The 21,991-nt window shown below is 39.8% G+C and overlaps 1 pseudogene; it reads left to right on the top strand.

Annotated features, from left to right (window-relative positions):
• Nucleotides 1-4,080: 4,080 nt before the first annotated feature.
• On the top strand, nucleotides 4,081-15,766 carry LOC119065532 (40S ribosomal protein S6-like; annotated as a pseudogene).
• The last annotated feature ends 6,225 nt before the right edge of the window (nucleotides 15,767-21,991 follow it).

Below are 21,991 nucleotides of genomic sequence, written 5' to 3'. Positions count from 1 at the left end.
ATGGAGGAGATGCTATAGGAAGGTTATAAGGTGCTTGGTGAGACAGTACATCAAAAATTAGATTCTATATTTTCAGTATTTTATTTATTGCTCCAAGGAACATTGAAATAGAAATAATAGGAGAATCCACACCCATGTGATGCCAAAGCATCACTGTGTTCATTTTTCTGTTTCCTTTTCATTTGTATGTGATATTCACTCTTTTTACTAGGAGTATAGTAACCATTTGGAATTCAGCTTTCTCACCTAGCCGTACACATCACTGTGCGTGTCTTTGTTGCTAATCTAGAGTTTTTAAATGCCAGAGATGGGACCACGTCTCCTGAGGAGGAAGGACAAGTGAGACAAGCTGAGAAAAAGACAAGAGGCAGGGGAGAGTGGGGATGAGAGGAAAGACTGGGCTGTAGGGTATCTTTAGAAGCTCTCCACACTATATATTTTTTATTTTATTTTTAATTTTTTATTATTTATTCTGTTACAGTTGTCCCATTTTTCCCCTTTTGTCCTCCTCCATCCAGTCTTCCCCTCTCTGTTGTCATGTTCATGACTTATTCATATATTTTCTTTAACTAGTCCCTTCCCCTTCTTTCTACCATTCCCTTCCTCTCCCCACCCCACCTATCAGTCTGCCCATGTTTCCATGTCTCTGATTCTATTTGTCTCATTAGTTTATTTTAAAGTTGGTAATGATAATAGTGGTGCACTTCACATGCCAGCTCATAGTTTACCAGGCATTTGCATGTCTGTTTGAGCCTCATGGGCCCTTGAGGACCTCAAGGCAGCCTTTTTTTATGATAAATTAAAGGAGGCTTTTACTGTCCAATATAAATTAATGATGTCAGTCCTTAATGAGATTGAAAAAATATTTTAAATCTATTTATAAGATTTATCTGCTTTAGTGACTATATTAGCTAGGACTAATAGAGTCAAGAATGATATTAAGACTGGATTTAAGAGATCTGGATAGAGGCATGCAAAAATATGAAACTTGACCACCAACTTACACCATACACAAAAATGAATTCAAGATGGATGAAAGAGTTAAATATAAATTGCAACCCAATAACAGTCCTAGAGAAGAACATAGGCAGGAAGATTTCAGATATTCCACACAGCAATATTTTCATTGATATGTCCCCTAGAGCAAGGGACATAAAGGAAAGAGTAAACAGATGGAACTTCATCAAGTCGAAAAGCTTCTGCATGACTAAACAAAACATCAACAAAATGAAAGCAGAATCAACTGTATGGGAAAATATATTTGCCAGTGATACCTTGGACAAGGGTTTGATCTCCAAAATATGTAAAGAACTCACACAACTTCACAGCAGGAAGACAAACAATGCAATTAAAAAATGAGCAAAGGACATGAACAGACACTTCTCCAAGGAGGACATACAGAGGATCCAGAAACACATGAAAAGATGCTCAGCATCACTAGCCATCAGAGAGATGCAAATTAAAACCACTGTGAGATACCATTTCACACCAGTCAGGATGGTCACCATAAACAAATCAATGAACAACAAGTGCTGGTGAGGATGTGGAGAAAAGGGAACCCTAGTACACTGTTGGTGGGAATGCAGACTGATACAGCCACTGTGGAAAACAGTATGGAATTTCCTCAAAAGGCTAAAAATGGAACTGCCTTTTGACCAGGCAATTCCACTGCTGGGATTATATCCTACAAATCCTGACACTCCAATTCAAAAGAACCTATGTACCACAATGTTCATAGCAGCACAATTTATAATAGCCAAGTGCTGGAAACAGACTAAGTGCCCATAAGTAAATGAGTGGATCAAAAAACTATGGTACATTTACACAATGGAATACTATGCAGCATAAAAAAAGGATTTCCTACTCTTTGCAACAGCATGGATGGGACTGGAGAGCATTGTGCTGAGTGAAGTAAGCCAGGTGATCAAAGACAAATACCACATAATCTTACCTATAAGTGGAACCTAATCAACAAAACAAACAAATGAGCAAAATAGAACCAGAGATGCAGAAATAAAGAACAAACTGACAGTGTCCAGAGGCAGGAAGAGGATAATGGAGGAAAGAAGAATAAGGGTCTTCCAGGAACATGTATAAAGGACCCATAGACAAAGACAATGGAGGGGGTAGGTTGAGGGGGAATGATAGGGTGAAATGGGAACAAGTGTAACTGAACAATAATAAAAAAAGACTGAATTTATTGATCTTTATATATGCGAGTTGACTTCAGAGATAATCTGAGTGGTGAACTTGTGTTGTCAGTTCCTACTTTACCATTTTTTAATTCCCATCCAATAGATTTCTATGTAAATGTCAACAAAAAAGAGGAAAGAATGCTATATCTGAATATTTAAAAGTACAACCATATGCTGGGTTCTATTATTCACAAAATCAGTCCTGTTCCCATTCTTACTCAACCTGGATTAGCTTGAAAGGGAGAAATTTACCTTGTTTTTCTCTTTGAAATTTAGTTTAGAAAGGGAGAAAAATAATCCTTGTAGCTGGATCCAAAGACAGGAAAAATGAAGGAGGTGAATCTTTAGTGTCATCTCCCTGCAACACAAACACACACCCAGCACAGTCACACACACACACCCTGCCCATATCATTGTTGGGCACAGGTGGACCAGCCAGATGTGGGTTCCACGATCTCAGTTCTACCATTCACTTTCTATTAACACTTAGTGATAGACTGGAGGCCTCTGGGCCTGTTTTCTCTTTGAGACAACTGGGAATAAATCACCAGGTCATTGCGTGAATTATGTAAAGTGATGTGCCAGAAGTGTCTACAGTGGTCTCAACCCTGCCTCTGCAAACCCGCACTTTTGAGAACTTTAAAATAGCAGCAGCAAGAACAGCTGTCTGGCCCTTCACAGACTGAGTCACATGTAGCAGGTGTGCTGCAGTGTCAGTATTTTGACAAAGCTCTCCAGGTGGTTCTGATGCTTGGCCCCGGGTTGAGAGTCCCCCGCTGTAGGACAGTGCTTCAGTATCCAATTTTATCCTTTCCCCTTCCTCCCTGCAGGGTTCCTCTGACAAGTATAAAACAAACTCATTCATATAAAAACATTAGGTACCTTAATGTGTAATTTTTTCCAGGAAGGAAAGGAAGCAGCTCAATTTTGTTTCTGAACTTGCAGTGTGTAGGTAGCTTAGACAAGGGTCCCAACTAGCAGACTCAGGCTGATGTTGGCAGAGCTTTCTCAGAAACAGCCTGCTTTTCTCCCAGACACTGAGCAGAGCACTACTGCCTATGAGACCAAATGAATCTTATTCTCTTCTTTATTTTCAGAGAAAGAGGTTTCAAAGTTTCCCATAGTAACCTGCTGCAGAGTTTAAGACTTCTTATTGCCCCAGATGCCTCTTTTATAACAATCTTTAACCCCCCTGGAGTATTTTGCCCAAGGACAGCTCTTAGGTAAAAACTTAAGAAGTTGATACATATCAGCCCTCTTTTTTCTAGCATACTGATTCACAAAGTGAGGTCCTTGCATCATCATCATCAGCAGCAGCAGCAGCAGCAGCAGCAGCAGCACTGGGGAATTTGTCAGAAATGCCAAGTCTTTGGCACTACCCCCAAATCTCTGGAATTGGTGCCAACAATCTGTGCTTTTGCTCGTTTTCCAGATGATTCTAATGCAAACTCATGTTTGGGAGTCACTATTGTAATCTGGACAAATATGACAGGAATAAAAATGGTAGCATTGCCATGGTACTCTCAGGCTTCTGATGTTCAGGCAGGTCTAGGCCTGGAATTCATTGTGCTCACTAAGAAAATGAGCACAGTTGTGGAGGCAGAATAATCAAAGAAATAAGTAGAATGAGGCTTATTAATTGCAGGAATATTAACATTTTAGACTAGATGTTTGTTTTGGGGAGGCTCTCCTGGGCATTGTAAGATGCTTTTCATTACTTCTGGCCTCTCTGCTGCCTAGATGCCAGTAGTAGATCTCCCCCAAGTTGTGAGAATCAAAAATATCTCCAGATATTGGTAAATTTTCCCTGTGGAACAAAACTGACCTTAGTAGGGGAGAAATTGTCACCAGAAAGGGACCAGGACAAAGGCAGGTCTGCCCCAGCATGATCTGGAATGTATGGGTTCTTGATTTCCACTGTGAAAGATTTCACAGCACAAGTCCAGCTGATTTTGAGAATATGTTTATTAAAGCTGTGGACAGCGAAACAAAGGAAAGGCTTAAGATAGAAAAGGTAAGATCACAGCAACAAGAGTGAGCCTAGGTGGACCTACCTTGGCCCTTTGGAATTATAAAGAAAAGAGTCAAACCTAGGTGAGGCCGCCTTGCCCTTTAGAAAGAAAGTCACAGAGGCAGAAAAAATGAGCCAGGTGGACTCAGGAAACAAGTTACAGAGGCAAAAGGAGGGCGCTCGGAGACTGGTTCAGGGGGTTAGCCTGAGATGAGCTGCCACTGCCCACTGCTCCACTGGTTGCAAATCTCATGGGGACTTCTAGAGCTTAGGAGACAGAAAACAAAGATACATGCCTGAGGACAGAAGGTGGGAGAAGGTGTGGCCATGCCCAAGGAAGAGCACATGCTGGGTTCTTTGTCTTGGGGGGTTTTATTTGTTTTCTAAAGGCAGAGATTTTAGGGAACTTCTCAGGGGAGGATCTCAATAGACTATTCATTAGCTTTCCAGGTCGATCCTTTAATATGCTGATTCATCACAATGAGTGAATAGGGTCAGGGTCATTCTCTGGTAAGTTTCAACTTCAAAGAATGTCACTGAAGAGGGACCAGGACTGAGGTGGGTCTGCTCCAGCACAGTCTGTAATGTGTAGACCATTTGTTCCTAAGTATCCTTAGTTAGGGAAGATAATACCTTTCAATTTATTATTTGGCTATAAATTGCTCAGTCATTTAACTATCAGTCTCATTTTTTTCTTATTCCATTTGTCAAGGAATTTTCCTAGCTTCTTACTATCCTGCTTCATAATGGCCTATTACTTTTCAAACCAAGTGCTATGGACTGAATTTTGTCCCACCAGAACTTATATGTCGAAGCTCTAATCCCAAAGGTGACTGTATTTGAAGATAGTTCTTTTAGGAGGTAATTAAGAGTAAATAAAGTCATAAGGGAAGAGCCAAATCCATCAGGATTGGTGGCCTTATAAGTGGAGGGAGAGAGAGAGATGCTCTCTCACTTTCTCCTTACACAGGCACCAAGTCAAGGCCATGTGAGGATACATGTGAGGTGGCCCTCTGCATGTCAGGAATCGCACCAGAAAACACACCTTCATGCACTTTGATCTTAGACTTCCCGGTTTCTCCCAGTCTCCAAACTGTGAGAAACTTTCAGTTGTTCAAACCCCCCAGTCTGTGGTATTTTGTATGGTAGCCCAAGCAGATTAAGACACTGGGTGAATGTCAGAATCATCTGAGGAGCTATTAAGACCACAGAGTTCTAGTGCTCACTTCGGCAGCACATATACTATAATTGGAATGATAAAACTATGGCACATTTATACAGTGAAATTCTATGCAGCAGAAAGAAAGAAGGAGCTCCTACCCTTTGCAACAGCAGGAATGAAAACTAGAAAGCATTATGCTGAGTGAAATAAGCTAGGCGGTGAAAGGCAAATACCATATGATCTCACCTTTAACAGGAACCTAAACAACAGAACAATCAAGCAAAATATAACCAAAGACACTGAAATAGAGAATAGGCTGACAGTTTCCAGAGGGGAGAAGGGAGGGAATTTCAGGGGAAAAGGGGAAGGATTCACAGGAACTAGTATAAAGGACACACGGACAACAACTAAGGGGAGTGGAAATGGGAGGGGGGTCGGGAGCACTGAGTGGGGTGGGCTGGGATGGGAGTAAAAGACAGAAAACTGTACTTGAACAACAATTAAAATAAATAAATTTTAAAAAAGACTACAGAGTTCTAGATGTGCTGAAATAGAATAGGGTCCAGGCTTTTGTGTTTTCATCTAGTTCCCTGGGTGATTCTGATACCAACCAATGCTTAAGAACCACTGGCCTAGAACAAGTCATGGAAGAATGGGATCAATCCAAAAGTGAGAGGTGGGGGCATAGGTGAGAAAAGGTCCTGGAGGGCTGAGCTCATCGGGGAGAATCTAGGGAGGATAGGGGTAAGGCGTCTGAATATTTTGCTTTGTTTGCAACAAGCATGTGTGCTTCTTTGAAAGAATTTACTAAAGGTTTAAATTCCATTTTGCTGTTTTGTGTCAGTGTGGAATTTGTGTGCCTTTTTAATAGGATAACACACAGGAGATAAGGTGTGCTATGAACTGTATATTTGTGTCCCCCCTTACTACTCCCCCAGTTTATATGTTGAAGCCCTAGCCATCAAAGTGGCTGTATTTGGAGATGGGATTTTTAAGGAAGTAATTAAAGTTAAATGAGTTCATAAGGGTGGGGCCCTGATCCAACAAATTCACTGTTCTTATCAGAAGAAACATTTTTCTGCTTCTCAGAAGAGAATTTATTTTCCTCCTCCTCTCCTGTGCATTTAGACCAAGGAAAAGATATATGGAAAGGCAGCCAACTTCAAACCAGGAACAATTCTTACCCAAAACCAAATTCACCGGCACTTTGAGCCTCCAGAACTTTGAGAAGATAAATGTTTGTTATTTAAACCACCTAGCCTATGGTATTTTGTTATGGCACCTTGATTAGACTAATACAAAATGCATCAGTTATTTTTGGGTTACACTGAGTTATATCAATTTGGTCTCTTTAATCTCTTTTGTTTAGGTTTTTATCTGGCTCTCCAATGACAGTGTATATTACTCACTGATTTTTATCTCTTGTTGCACTAAGTCTGAAAGATCATTTTAGATCCCTTTCTTCCATCCACATTACATGCCGCTTCCTCCCTTTACCTGCTCTCCCCACCCCATACATGTAGAGAGCCTCGTCAAAGGTAGAGGTAAGTTTATGTTTCATTTGTCTAATTAAAAATTCTTGGTCCTCCAACATTTTCTGTTGGGTTAGGCTGAGTAACACTTGTGTAATTTCCTGTGACTCTTCAGACAGGGCACTCTTCCAGTGCCCAGTGACCAGTACACGTAGGACTTTTCTGTTGTCCTAAATTCTTTTTGCTCTCTTGCCCTCTGTCCTCTATTGCCAGTCATCTCACATGCAGCCTTCATCGATGAGCTTGTAGGGTCCGCTCTGGCACCTTTAGGCGCACTTAACAGAGATAGCATAGAAAGAAACATCATGACCACAGGGAGAGATATCATGTATAGGAACACTCACTTTCTATTTCTTCTGTAATTATAGGGGATAAAGTTTTATTTCAGAATTTCAGCTGAAGCAATATTTTTGTGATTCATGGCATCAGTGCCACAAATGGGTAAAGACTGACTTTTCCAACAGAGAGCTATCTTTTCATGAAGGTGAGAGAAGATTAAAAGAAAAAGCAACTCTATAGTCCTGCCACTCAAGTGTTTGTTGCTAGGACCATCAAAGATTCCTGCTGCCAATTCTACTTAAGCATTGTCCACTGCTTGGATCCCTTTCCTCCCTGAAGCAGACCTTCTCTTCTGCCACAGCTGCCTTTGATATGGGCTTGATTCCTGCCATTTGATGGCAAATGAGGGGAAGCACGTGTAGCTCCCCAGAGGTACTGAGAGTGTGTCCTCGTGGACTGCCAGCTTTTCTCTCACGGAACTCAGGAGAAACACATCTCGGAAATGGCACACACGTGCTTTAGGGCACCAAGCCAGTCTGGAGGTGAGGGTTGTGTGACTTGAACTATCATCATGGCCTGGATAACAGCACCCACTGAAGGAAACTGGCCTCAGGTACAGTGAGGTGAGTGACAATGCCAAGGAGCACAGGATGGATATCTAGTTTGTCCTTAGGGGCTGTACTAACTCCTGATAAAGGAGTTTTCAGGACTGTAAAACACTTTCATCTTCTCAGATGAAAGTTAACTCTTTTGTAAATAGTCAGTTTTTTTAGTATCATCAAGATGCCAGCAACCCCATATGGTAAATATCATCTCAAGTCTACCAACGAAACAGATTAAATCAGGTTTTATTACTTGCTCAGGTATCCAGAACTAGTAAATGCACCTAGCCAATTGAAAGCCAGTTCTGTCAGACCCTAAAATCCATGTGCAGGGATAAGAGAGTCAGTCAGGGTCCCCCACCAGGCCTGATAAGCAATATTCCCATAGCCTTGAGAATGGGCCCAATAAGCAGTGTTCTCATAGCCTTGAGAATGGGCCCAATAAGCAGTATTCCCATAGCCTTGAGAATGGGCCCAATAGCTCTCGAGAAGGGCCCAATAAGGTATCCCATAGCCTTGGAATGGGCCAATAAGCATTTCTTTTGGCCTTCTAGCCTTGAGAATGGGCCCGCATGTTTAGAATCATGATTTCTTTTATAATATCTTGGTGCCTTGCTGGCTTTGTGTGCATTTGGTATATAAGGGAGTTGGGACTTTCTATGGTGCCACACACAGCTTGTGGTGTGTGCGGATTACCCACCTGTGAATAACGGCATGTCAGGCATTCTCATGACTACACACATTTTCTGTCTGCCCGAATCCCATGTGAATCTGTCTGGCCTCGAATGGTCACAACACACTGTAAATGTTTCCTAAAATAAAAATAGAACAATGTATTTTTGATACAAATCTAAAATATGAATGTTATTGCCCCCCCCCCACCTTTTGGAATGGATACTATAGTTAAAACTACAATACAAACACTATTATTCTAAACCTTGAACAAGGCTCTGTTCAGAGTCCCCCTTCCCCTCATTCCTCCCTAAGTATTTTCAGGCATCCTTAGAAAGGATTGCAAACACAGTGTTCTTAATTCCCATTAGAAGCCACCATTTTTCATTCTCATGCTTGTGCACTAGTATTTTCTTTCCAGGTCTTTGACTGAAACGTGGCCATTGTGAGGGTGCCGCCAATCCATCACTGTCCACAATTACCTACCTAACACGACATCTTCTTCAGCTCAAACAGGGCTAATTCCCCTGATTTTCAGGCTCTTGGATTTTCTCAGGACTCCAGAAAGCTTGAAGAGATGACCCAGTGAAAGGTGCCTGTGCCCACCTACAGATCCTACCTGCTGGAGGAAAAACTAGAGAGTGGGCCATGCCTCTAATATTTGAGGTTTAAGCAAACACTTCTTAGATTTTTTTCCCTTCCCTCATTTTCCTAGCCATCTCTATCTTTGACTCAGACATGAAACCATGGATTCAGGGCCATAGGTCAAGAGTATATGGTGCCTTTGAGCATTATAAAAAGATAACCTGTTGGTTATCATATTATCCTAATAAACTGACTTTATAGGAATGAGACACTTTACTAATATATAGCAGCGGATTGCCGTAATATTTACATAAATTTGTAGTTTCTATACTGTTACCAGCATCCTATGTTTAGTTTACATGAATGCAAAATAGACTTTGTGCATTAAAATCAAAACACAATCACAGGATCTGTGAAACAGGGTGACACTCAGCCTCAAACCTGTGTTCAAAGCCCAGCTTTGTTACTCACAAGCTGAGCAGCACTGGGTAAGTCATTTAATGCCTTGCATCCTCAATTTGCTTATCAACAAAATAGCAGTATCTGACATGCCTTTTGGAATTTTATGTGGATCAAATGAGATAGAATTTGGTTAAGAATGTTGGACATGTATAAGGAGCGTCAAAGGACAGCTGAAGCAACCAAGGATGCTGGGCACAGTGTGTGAAAATGAATGAAAATTATCCTTAAAACTGGAAGCGTCTGATCTACTCGGCCTTCACAATGTGCTGGAGGGGGAGCTCCTTGTATCCTCCATCCCACATTTTCACTTCTAATTTGAGAAGTGTCAGAGTTTGAATCTATTAATACTGGGGATGACCAGACATCTAACACATGAGGTTAAACTGCAGTTTGCTTTCTTCTTGGCCAAAACTTAGGGTGTTCCAGTCAAACTTCTCTGAATATAGATTACCATCAAGCTCTCCCTTTTCAAAAAATGACTGACATGTTCACCAAGTTTCCTAACTCCGTGTGTCTTTGATTTTTAGATTCACTTTCCTTCTTTTAAAATGCTCTTTGGAATACATATATATTTTGAACAAAAATGAAGGGACAATTCTTTGTTGTAAAGAAGCATTTTGAGATGATTCTTTGAGATAATTGAAGGTGTCCCAGGGGGACACAACCCCAGGCCTGGAAATGACTGTGGTAAAGCAATGTCACTGACAAGCGGCTAACGCCAGGTCATGCTTCAAATGAAGAGAGACAAAGGGAGAATCACGAGGAACAGAGCCTCAGAGGCTGATTTGCAATTGGTCCAGATCAGCTGGACTGCTAGCTTCCACAGGCCAGGGCTGCTGACTCGACAGACATCTAGAGAAACAAACAAAACAATACCACACAACCAGGACACTGCCCTTGAGGGAGGGTTTGTCATTGCTGTGAATCTTGGGTGTTGGAGCAGGATGCCACTGAAGCCTCTGGCAGGAAAGGCACCCTGTACATAGGACTGCAGCTTAATGTGCAGTTGTTCAAATCTGGTGTTTTGTTTGTTTGTTTGTTTGTTTGCTTGTTTGTTTGTTTAGTAGCTGCTAGAAGTAGTCCTAATACTCGGACATATCGCTTCTACTTTCAGTGCCCACACCAGACAGTCTGGGACTCAAATCCTGACTGAGACTCCTGAGTGATTTTACACAAGTCCTGAAATTGCTATGAATTATATTTCCTTATACATACAAAAGGGTTCATACAAACCACCTAGCAGTTGTGAATTTTAAATGAGATAACCTATGCAAAATGTCATGTATAATGCTTAGCTAAGAATAGTCCTTTGAAGAGTAGGAATGAATATTAGGGGGAAGAATAAGAATCTAAGAGACTAAACATGTGATCTATGTCTATTTCAGCCTCTAATTAGTTTTGTGAGTTTAAGCAAGTCATTTAGCTGCTCTGTCCTTCAATTTACCCATCTATCAAATTGTCAACTGGTATTTGATAGTTTACCTATAGTGGTTGAGGGTGAAATTGCTTTGCAAATATTATGAGCTTAACATACATTTGTCAAAGGGTCAAATAGGAACAGAGAATACTTTGAAGAATTAAAATACTTTGAAGACTATAGAAATACATACTTAAGCACATTTAGAAAAATAATTAATGTGCCTGCATTCACAAAAAATTCAAAATTCTGAGGTAGTCAAGAAAACACCTAATTTGTTTCTTTGTTTGGAAAATGGTAAATTCTATTTATGGTAGCATATTAAAAATGATAGATTTCTTGGACAAAACCACAGAAAACTTTACAGTTTCTGGACAGTCCCTAGTGCATTCCACTAAGGACACTAAGATGAATGCTAGGGAGAATTTTTTTAAAAATCTTTCCTTCTTCCCCTTCCTCCGCTCTGAAACAATCATCAATTACCCTTATCCACTGGCACCATCTCATCTAAGTTCATTTTCAAGATGAAGTTTCCTCGTTGGATGGTAGCTGTCCAATCCTCCTTCTGTCCATCACGGACTGCCTCCGAGCTGTCCCCGGATTGACAGTTTGAGAGCGAATCAATAATAATTATCTAGCTGCAGCCATGGCAAGCTGTGTAATTCTGCCACGGGATAGCATTGTGCAAACAGAGCTGCATGTCCAGCTGCAGGTTTAAATATGCAGACTGGGGCTGTCCATTTAGGTGTGCTGATCATGTGATTACCGGGAGGTAGTGCTTCTTCCTGCTGCATTAAAACCCTTTCAAATGATACACTCACCTTCTGGGACTCTGCTGCTGGCCAGCATTGCACTATGTAAAACATTGCCTTCAGGGCCTAGAACATAAATCAGTGATTTAAAGGCACAGCCCTAGGAGAGAAGACACAGTTTGCTTCCTTTGCTTATATAGACTTTGGAAATAATCACTAATGGTGAATATAAGAATGGGATCTCAGCTATGTTTGAGTCCATATTTATTTCTCCTCATCCTAGCCAAAAAAGATAATTGCTTTCTGAAATTATTGTATCTCATTTTAAAAATCAGAATTAAGTCAGTATTAAAGTTTAATTGATTTGAGAGGTATAAGTTTGTCATTTTTCATTGGAACAAGCAAATGTGGCTTTATTGAGTTGAATATAACTTTTTTAAAGCAACTTTATCATACGTAGGTAGAAGATGGTCCTGGTTGCTGGTATGGTTACTCTTATGAATAAGCAACAACATTTCATTCATCAAAATCAGGGCATTTAAATACTGAAGGTGGTAAGATTTCACTGGTGTGACTTTCTGAGATTTTCTGTCAAGAAATTAGAAGAGAAGTTCTGGAGAGGCATAATCAGTTTTCTAACAGAATTCAATGAAAGCTAGGCATGCATCCAGAATGGGGCAATCACAAAATCCAAATCAAAAATGGGATTTTACATTTGGGATACATAGGTTCAGAAAACAATCAATATGTAATTAGCAAATGATGGGAAACAAATAAAAATGGTGCATCCCATAGTTATATGCTCTATGCTGTTTTAATTCTTTTTAAAATATATTCCTATGCATACCAATATATTCCTATGCATACCAACACATTAAAAATTTTATAATTTTTGAAGTAAAACAAAATCTTAGCATTTGTTTTATATACTTCTATGTAATGGAATCCTTTCATTTTTCTGTATTTTTTCAAATTTAAAAACCTTAAAATAAATACATGTAGAAAAAATGTAATGAGGTTCATTTAGTAAGTAGTAAGTTTCTCATCATTGGATGTAATGAAACTGAAGTAGAGTTGCTACTCAGCAAAAATTTTATGCAGGTTATTTGAAAAGGGATTGTGAAATTACTAGGAAATGTAAAATTTCTTCTGACTCCACGGTTGGAGGATTATTCTCCAGGTACATAGGTGGAAGAGAAATAGTGGGAAGTGTGCATTATCGGAGGGAAAACTGCAGCAAAGTCTTAGTTGTGCTGGGCTTTGCCTACAATTACCGAATTAGGCAACATTAACAGTTCTTCAACTCATTATCGTTTTAGTTCTTCTGGCTTCCTAGTTTTATTTATTTTATTGTGTTATTATTTTATTTATTTTGCTGGCGTCCTAGTTTTTTTTAGTAGTAAAAGAGTTTCTTGAAAAAAAGAAGATATAAAGTTGATCACAGGCATTTTAGCTGTGACTTAAAATTGATAACAGGATCAAAGATGAGTAGGAAGGGAAGACTTAGATAATGGAAAAAATTTTCCCTCCCTTCCTACCTCTCCCTTCTTTCCTTTCTACCATTCAACTAGCTAACCAATCAAACAGTTAACTAAACTATCTACCTTATTAACTATTCTTTACTTATAGGGCACATATATGAACCAGATCAGAATGCTGTCCTCTGAGAAATGCAGACTAATAAGGGAGATAAGACAGGGGGATACTAATTATGGCCCTATAACACAGAGGGAAAGTACTAATTGCCAAACAAAAATGCAGAGAAAGTGGCAAAGGGTTGTAGAGCCTGGATAGATTTCTAGCTAGGAGGTTATGTTTGTAGTTAAACCATCCTATGATCAAAGCATATACCTGCTATTTTGCAATAAATTAATTCACTGTTGAGAAGCCAGGGAGCCAATTAAAAGATTTAGGAAAAATAAACAGAGATAAGTTAAATAAAATTCAAAGAAGCATAAATATTGGGCATAGTGAGAACAATTTTTAAATGCTATGATAAAAGTCTCTAGAAATAGAAATCACATGATAAGATCTAGGCTTTGGAAGTCAATAAAGAAAATAATCTATTTCTTTATAGAAAACTATTCTTTGAGGTTTGTAGGCTCTCTGCTTTTGAATTGAGTGACAGAGTTATTGTTCTATTTTAACTTGTAAAACGAAGACTTAATCCTCACCTCCTCCATGAAGACTTCCATATTTCTTATCCTTACAGTGGAGGCTTCCTCTGAATTCTTGTAGTCTCTGTCGTTTGCACGACTCACTTGATCATTAGCATTTTCTACCTTCTATGGCACAGAAGGTCCTTTCAGGAAAGCAAGATACACTAACTTTACATCTTCTGGAGAAGCAAGAAAACAGACATGCCCTCCAGAACCATACTCATCAGAAAGATGAACATAGTCCCTGAATTCAACTGGTAATAAAATTCCAAAGAAAATTGAGAAAGGCTTTAACTGAGGTAGGCTGCTTTGTGGGATCCATAGTGTTTTGGTCAATCATCAGAAAATTTCAAGCAAAGTAATCACACTGTTGTGAGAAAGTACCAAAGTCTGCTGTCACTACAAGAGTAATAATAGTCAGATTTAATTTGCCTGTGGCTCTTTCTGCTGGCTTCCCCTCACCCCACCCTCACTCTCCTAGGTGAGGAGAGGAAAGGGGCAGGGGGCCTGCAGGTGGGAGGTGGGGGAGAGCACGGCTGGAGTTGGACTGCCCTGAATGCCATGCAACAGGCAGCCAGGGAGCCTATTCAATTCATTGTGAAGAGAAGAAAGGAAAACAGAAAATAGTTAATTGGAAAAGTTGGGACAGGGACTCCCTAGGAGGAAGGAGGAGCAGGTGTAGCCTCTAGAAACTGTTGGGGTAGGCAGCTGGCCCAGGAAGTGGAATTAGCCTGGGGGTGGTCAAAGTGCTTGACATAAAAGCAGAACCCACAGTGGTACGGAACACAAAAAGTGAACCGATACCAAGACTGGCCTTGTGCATGTGACCCATGCAATCACATGAGGTCCGTCACTTAGAGGGACCCCTTGCTTGGTTTGATGAGCTGCCATCTTAAAATTCTTAGTAATTTCTGAACAAGAGACCCCACAGTTTTATTTTTGCCCTGGCCCCCGATGATTATGTTGCCAATCTTTCCTGATATGGTCTGTGTTTGGAGTGCGCAAAAATGTCTCAGGTGGACAGTGACGGGGTGTTAATGAAGTTTAGGAGGGAAAACTGGCTATTGAAACCAGCAATATTTAAAAACCTGTGTCCTCTGGGTTTGGCCTCCCCCACAGAACTGAATACTTTTAAGAGTAGGGCTCTCTTTTTCACGACACCTTGGAGGCAGTCGGCTGCTTAAGGGTGAAGCTGAACATTTTTCTCCCAGTCACTGGCTACCAGAAAATTATTGAAGTGGATGATGAACACAAACTTCCTACCTTTTATGAGAAGCATATGGCCACAGAAGTTGCTGCTAACAGTCTGGGTGAAGAATAGATGAGTTATGTGGTTCCAATCAGCAGTGGGGATGACAAACTAAGTTTCCTCATGAAGCAGAGTATCTTGACCCATGGCCATATCTGCCTGCTGCTGAGTAAGGGACATTCCTGTTATAGACCAAGGAGGACTGGAGAGAAAAAGTGCAAATCTGTTTGGGGTTGCATTGTGGATGCCAAGCTCAGTGTTCTCAACTTGGTCATTATAAAAAAAACAAAGGAGCGGGGATAAAGATATCCCTGGTTTCACTGATATTGTGCCTCATCACCTGGGGCCCAAAGGAGCTAGTTGACTCAGTCAGCTTCAATCTCTCTAAAGATGACACCCACCAATATGTTGTGAGAAAGCCCCTAAACAAAGAGGGCAAGAAACCTAGGACCTGAGTACCCAAGATTCAGCATCTTGTTACTCCATGTGTCCTACCACACAAATGTCAGCATATTGCTCTGAAGAAACAATGTAGTAAAAAAAATAAGAAAAAGGCTGCAGAATATGCTGAACTTTTGGCCAAGAGAAGCAAGGAGGCCAAAGAAAAACTCCAGGAGCAGATTGCCAAGCAACACGGGCTGTCCTCTCTTAGAGCTTCTATGTCTAAGTCTGAGACCAGTCAAAAATGAGATTTTCTAAGAGTAACAAATGAGAATAATAAAAAAATTTAAAAAGAGTATGGCCTGCTCCTAAATCATCTTTATGATTTCTAAGTGTACATCCTGATCCTGATGTATGGTACAATGAATATATCAATTAATCAAAGAACCAATGGAAATTAATTTATTAGTATTATTATTCCAATCAGAATTAGAAAGGAGTCCTTATGTGACTTTGTGACTATATAGTAAACTCAAAGAGAATGTATATGCTTCAATTACATTGCATAGAAGGAAATAATAAATGCAAAAAAAGCAAAAAACACATTAAAAGTGGCACTGTGCTAAAATTATTTTTTCCTGTTTATTTTCGAGTTTACACAATATGCTTCATATCCTCTTACCATCTCTAGGTGACAAAAAATCTCTATATATACACATGAAGTTAGTTAATCTTCACATTCTGATGTTTGTACTGTGAGGAACACTCTGAGCTCTCAGGGCAGGACTTCGCCCTGAACACTGTGTCAGGAACACTGTGTTCATAACAGGAGCAGGGAATGGACTCTTGGGGCCAAAGGTAGGCCTCTGAGGCATAGTCAATGGCTGGTAAGTGTTCACCTTGGTGTCTGATAGTTGATCATGGAAGCCTGGCTCTCCTAATTTACTGTGCACACTTGAGTGTGCTATTATCCTCTCCATGCCTTAGTGTTCACCTATATAGACTGGGAGTTGTAACCATTTTACAGAGTTGTAAAGTTTTAATAAGGTGATGCATTTTTTTTTACATACAGTAGAGTGCCTAACACATTAAAAGTACTTAATAAACATTCATAATGATGATAATTATCAGAAAAAATAGAACAACATACTAATTTTAGCTACTCAAGCATTTCTGAGATGGGCAGGCAATTCATGTAAGGAGTGGAAATGCTTGGATTTAATCTCAAGGCCCCACCCAGAGTTAGGGGGAATGCTCCTCAGATGTCCTCTGGGGCTGATCTGTTGTTCCTTAAAGGGTTATACCATAAAACCAAGATGACCAAGTTTGTTTTTTGGAGGTCGGAAGATGTCCTGGGGCTTTGACAACCCTGTGTCAACAGAGATGGCAGCATCACCAGGAGCTATGGCGACAGTGGCAGCGGGGAGATGGTGGTGGCTGGCTGTGGCAGCCATGGAATGTTCAATGGGACTAGCACCCACAAAATAAAAATAGTAGAAGTGACTACCTAATAGAAGTGTTGGAAGGATTAAGTGAGTTGGGATGATTAAATGAGATATTTGTCAAGCAGTGAGCGCAGTGCCTTGAGCTCAGTGAATGACAGCTGTTATTGTCCTTAGCATTTCTATAGACAGCTGCATGATCAGTGGTGTTGAGGACGGGAGAAAAACAATGGCAGCATTAACCTGAAAACATTGGCCATCTGTTGGTCCCTGTTTGGACTCTTAGAACCTAAGACCAAGGTCTAGCCCAGAGCTTTTTCTATACTCTTAGACTGTCTCTGGTTCAGTAATACCTTCTACAGTCTGCGTGATCATTTCATCATGAGATTTTAAAAAATGAATAAGAGCTAAATCCTTTGTTCCTAGGAGAAACAAGTCAGAATTGAGAGCAAATCACTGTAAGTTTAAACAACTTACTTAACTTTTTTGAACTCAGTTTTTTTAAGGGAAGGTCAATGGCACCTATATTACAGGGTTGTCATGAAGATTTAAGGAGAAAATGTAAAGCAAAGGCTTTCTTGGGGGTTCCAAGTAATATAAACATTTTGCTATATTTCAGGCTAATTAGCATTTTGGAGACAATTTGACAGGTATTGTTTCCCTCATTTTATAAATGATGAACTGAGTCTGGAGGCATTAAATAATTTGCTCAGAATTAATGACTAGTGAAGGACATAGGTAGGACTTGGTACCTTCCCGTCACCCCTCCTTAAAAAAAAACACCTCTATCTTCTTTTCATTTTTAAAGACTTGGACTCCATTCTTCATATTGAATTGTCCCCACATCCAATATATAAAATATAAGAAGATATTTAACTGCTTCCTCAGGGCTCTGAGGAGAAAAGTTAGCAAAACCTTGCTTTCTGTAGAGAAGCTGAGTCCTTCACTTTGCCGCCTTTACTCATCCCAGCCCCTGAATTTAGATATCATATCTGTCACGAGGTTGAACCAGGAGACCCTGGTGGCCTCTGATCCTGGTCCCCATCACTTCAGAACTCAAGACAACACATGCAGGTTACTTTGGGGGGTTTGGGAAATGCAGGGCTGAGATCGCAGCCAATATGGGCAATGCAGTCTATGGCTTTGTTAAACCTCCGATGCTACTTTGCATTGGTATCATTTGCATTGTGCCTCTTGACTTTCTGGTGAGCTATAATTCTGTTTCTAGGGCAAATGGAAAATCTGGAGAATATTGCTAGGTAAGCAATCAGAAAAGAAACCAATGTTCAGAAATAGCTTAGTGTTTCCAAGAATGGTGGAAAAAATATCCCAGCCAGGCAAACAGCTCAAGGTCAGGATGTGGGCATCTAGCATTTCTCACTGCAAAGATGGAGGCTGATAGATTTAGGAAGGTTTTGCGTGCTCCATAGTGACTTTAGTGATGGCAATGCTCTTGAGAGCTCAGACCTTAACTGCAGGTTTATAAAAAGCATATTTCTTGGCTTCTGAAACTAGTTGTCAAATCTAATTAGCATAGGCAAAATCGTTCCCTGAGCTAGCAACCTTCTGCCAGAACACAATGGTGGAGGGTTTGGGTGGCAGCCTGGTACAAGCTCCCTGAAGTTTGCTAATTTTCTCTTAGAACCCAGCATAGAGCATTGGGAAGGTGGGAGTGCCCGCTAAGGAGTCCACACCAGCAGGTCATAAAGGGACTGTATTTTAAGAGCTTATTAAAAAGAGGGGCCAGTCTATACCTCATCTTAGTTCTCTGTTGCCCTTGGTGGAGACATAGAAGAACCCAGTTGTTCCTGAGGCTCCACACGCAAGAGGATGAAGTGAGAGGCAGGGATCATGGGGTTGCCCAAGTGGGTTCCAGGCCAAGGGAAGGGAAACCGAACCAGAGGGTGTAAGTGAAGTATGGGGACCATGGGGAAGTGCTGCTCCTCAGTAAAGAAAGTGCCCCAGGGAAAGCCAGACCTTGCCTGTAGACAATCATGAGCACCCCCGAAATAGAGATCAGCAAAGAGCAGAGGTACTCAGCCTCAGATGGAAACAATCTTAGATGGGTTGGGACTAGGGTGAGACAAGGGAGGGCCCTAGAGTACAAATTTAAGGAGGCCTTCCCTCCCAGCATCAGGCAGGGTAGTATTGGCGCCACCTTTGCCTCAGCCCAGCCCCTAACCTGTGAACCAGAGTGGATCAGAGATACCTGTCTCTCCTATCCACCTTCCTGCTCCAACACAGAGACAGAGCCTCAGGGAGGGGGAATGGGCCCTGAAAACAACTGCATTTCCCTCCTCCCTTTTTTGTCCTCTATCCTCCTGGAGTCACAGTTCTGGTCTCTACAGTCTTGAGCTTTAAGCTGCATATGAGGGTGGAGGTCAAGACTGTCTTAGGCTATATTGAAATAACTGAAAGGATCTGAGTAATTGTGAATTGGGCTAAGGTGTCATCAAAGGAGACCCGAGCAAATAAAGAATGGGGGCATTGATATCACACAATTGAAATGTTGACATTTAAAGTAAGTAAGTTTATATAACAAGTTATTGGGATTCTTCAAGAAAATGGTCGCATAAGTCACTTTGAAGAGGGAGGAAAGGGCAGGCTAATGGAAAAGTGGGGTGGGAGGCTCAGAATTATCTGCTCTCTAAAATTAGTGGTTCTGTGGAGGGATTAGATGTTCGACAGGCCGAGGTTAGAAACCTGGCTCTATCACCTACAATGGTGAGATTTGAGCAAGTATTCAAGACTTTGTTTCATGACTTGTGTACAGGAATAAGAAAACAGATTCTTATGTCCCAGTACGGTCATGAGGATAAAATGACAGAATGAATAAAGCACTTGGAATTATTTACACCTAGAAGAGTAATGTTGGCTGTTCCCAGCGGTCTTACCTTTGATTCACTGAAGGGAAGGCACTTCCCCATTGTACCAATATGAGTGTGACTTTGGAAATACAGAACTGGTGAAGAGGCACTCTAAAGATAGAAACACTAACATGCTGTCTGCCTGTATAGGAATATAATCTAAGTTTGTAAAGTCAAGAAACATTTGAACTGAGTGCTGAAGTGAAAGTGTCACTGAAACTGTGGCAGCCCCGTGAACGCTGACAGAGGTTATGTTGGTCACATAAGGATGTTAATCTCTTCAGTGGTAGTAAATTCATGGACCTCAAGATGGTGTATACATAAAACAAATTTGTAGTTTTTAAGATGACTGGACATACCTCTGGAGGTTAGAAATGGGATTTGTTCTCATAGACATTTCTGATGCATAGATTAGAAATCCTATTTTTGGAAGGTGATATTATCAAAATCAACCTTATTCTTCTACGCGGTGGCTGTCAGGGGGACTGCCAGGGGACCAGTGTCCTACAAGAAAGCCCCCTTCTGGTAGTTTAAAAATGTTCATGTGTCTAACAAAATTCTAGGTTTTCTTTGTGCTTTCCTAGATTTCTGGGTGAAAATATCTTCTGCATTTAACAATTGTGTTTGTTCTTTATAAGTAACAGAAAAAAATTAAAAGAAACTAGCCAGAGGCATTATAATAGCGCTGAGAATGTTAATAGAAGGAAAGACCATTTATGCAGGTGAATGACCTGCAAATGTATAAAATGCATCATGTTTTGATTTGATATATTATGAAAAGACAAATCATTTTGTTTGTATTAATAGAGAAATTAATTTTTTCACCTTGAAGTTTAAATTTGAAAGTATTCCATCTTTTCCTCTCTCAACATTAATTCTGAGGAGATGGTAATTACTATATTGGTCTTTTTTGGAAATCTAATACCTTTCTCATTATCCTAATAATGGTATTTTTGTTGTGGTATCAGTAGATGTTTTTTTTCTAGTGGAGATTTCATTTTAAAGCTCTTTGTTCAGAGATTTTAAGTCCATTCATAAATATTTATTTGAAACTGGGCATAGAAGGTTTGAAATTCTCTATAGTCACTTTGGAGCACTGGAAGAACAGTTCATTAATAATGTATTTAAAATTTTAAAAATATTTTTATCAAGTAAGGTTTGTTGGGTATGTTTTAAAGTGAGGAAATATGTTAGATATATTGCTTCAGATTTGTTGAAAAATGGGTCATACCCATTTTATCCAATGTATGATCTGTATTCCATTGGTATTAATACATTTATGGTTTATTTATCCTGTAATTGCTAAATTACATTGTTATAAATTACTATAACTTACTAAATTACTGTATTAGAATGAGAAAAGCTATGTGTGTTTCATGTAGATACATATGTCTAGTGAATTAACACCAAACTCAAAATCAAATGAGAGAAATAGGGGATCTAAGGAATGCATGGGTGATATCAAGAGCAGTCTCTACACTATTTCTTTCCAAGAATATGATTGGCAGGGGACCTCTTGGCTTTATGCACAAAGAGGAGACAGGGAAGAGAAGCACTGGCATTTTACACAGTTTATTTTCAATTATTGTATTTCCTTTTGAAAAGAACATCAGAATCCTTTGGGAATTCTATCACTGCCTAAAATTCTTATGCTAATGCCACATTTTATTTTAAGTTGATATAGTGATAAAATTTGATATGTCTTAAAATGAAACAATATTAAAAACTTACAAGAACAAACATTCACTAATGATTGGAACAAATACATTTCTGAAAGAGAATATCTGTATATTTAACTCTTTAAAAAACCCTTATTATAGAGTAGCTATACAAATGGCAACATAGATGTCCATATCAATGATCATAGAGATTTTTATTTTGAAACCTCTACCAGAATCAGGGCCCGAAGGAATGACCTTTTGAAAGGCTATTAATAATCTAGAGTATTATAAACCACAGTTGTATTTTAGCTGCTATCCTTTTAATTTATATTTAATATGATTTATTTCTCACCTTTATAAATAGAATTTATAATTCAGTTTAGCATAGTGTAGGCTCTTATAAGTCCTGCAGTAAAGAAAAAATAAATTGTTTATCCCAGTACTTCCCAATGTTATTGACTGTGGAAGATTTTCAATTCATTTAACTCATCTTTATATTTTTAGGAGATGAATGTTCTACAAAATCCAATGTGAGGAACACCAATCTAAAGTGATTACTAGTT

This window comes from Artibeus jamaicensis, unplaced genomic scaffold (assembly GCF_021234435.1).
Source record: "Artibeus jamaicensis isolate MK-2021 breed Jamaican fruit bat unplaced genomic scaffold, CSHL_Jam_final contig_548, whole genome shotgun sequence".
Taxonomy (NCBI): Eukaryota; Metazoa; Chordata; class Mammalia; order Chiroptera; family Phyllostomidae; genus Artibeus; species Artibeus jamaicensis.
The sequence above is the reverse complement of the archived record's forward strand: the minus strand, read 5'-3'. Positions and strand labels throughout refer to the sequence as shown.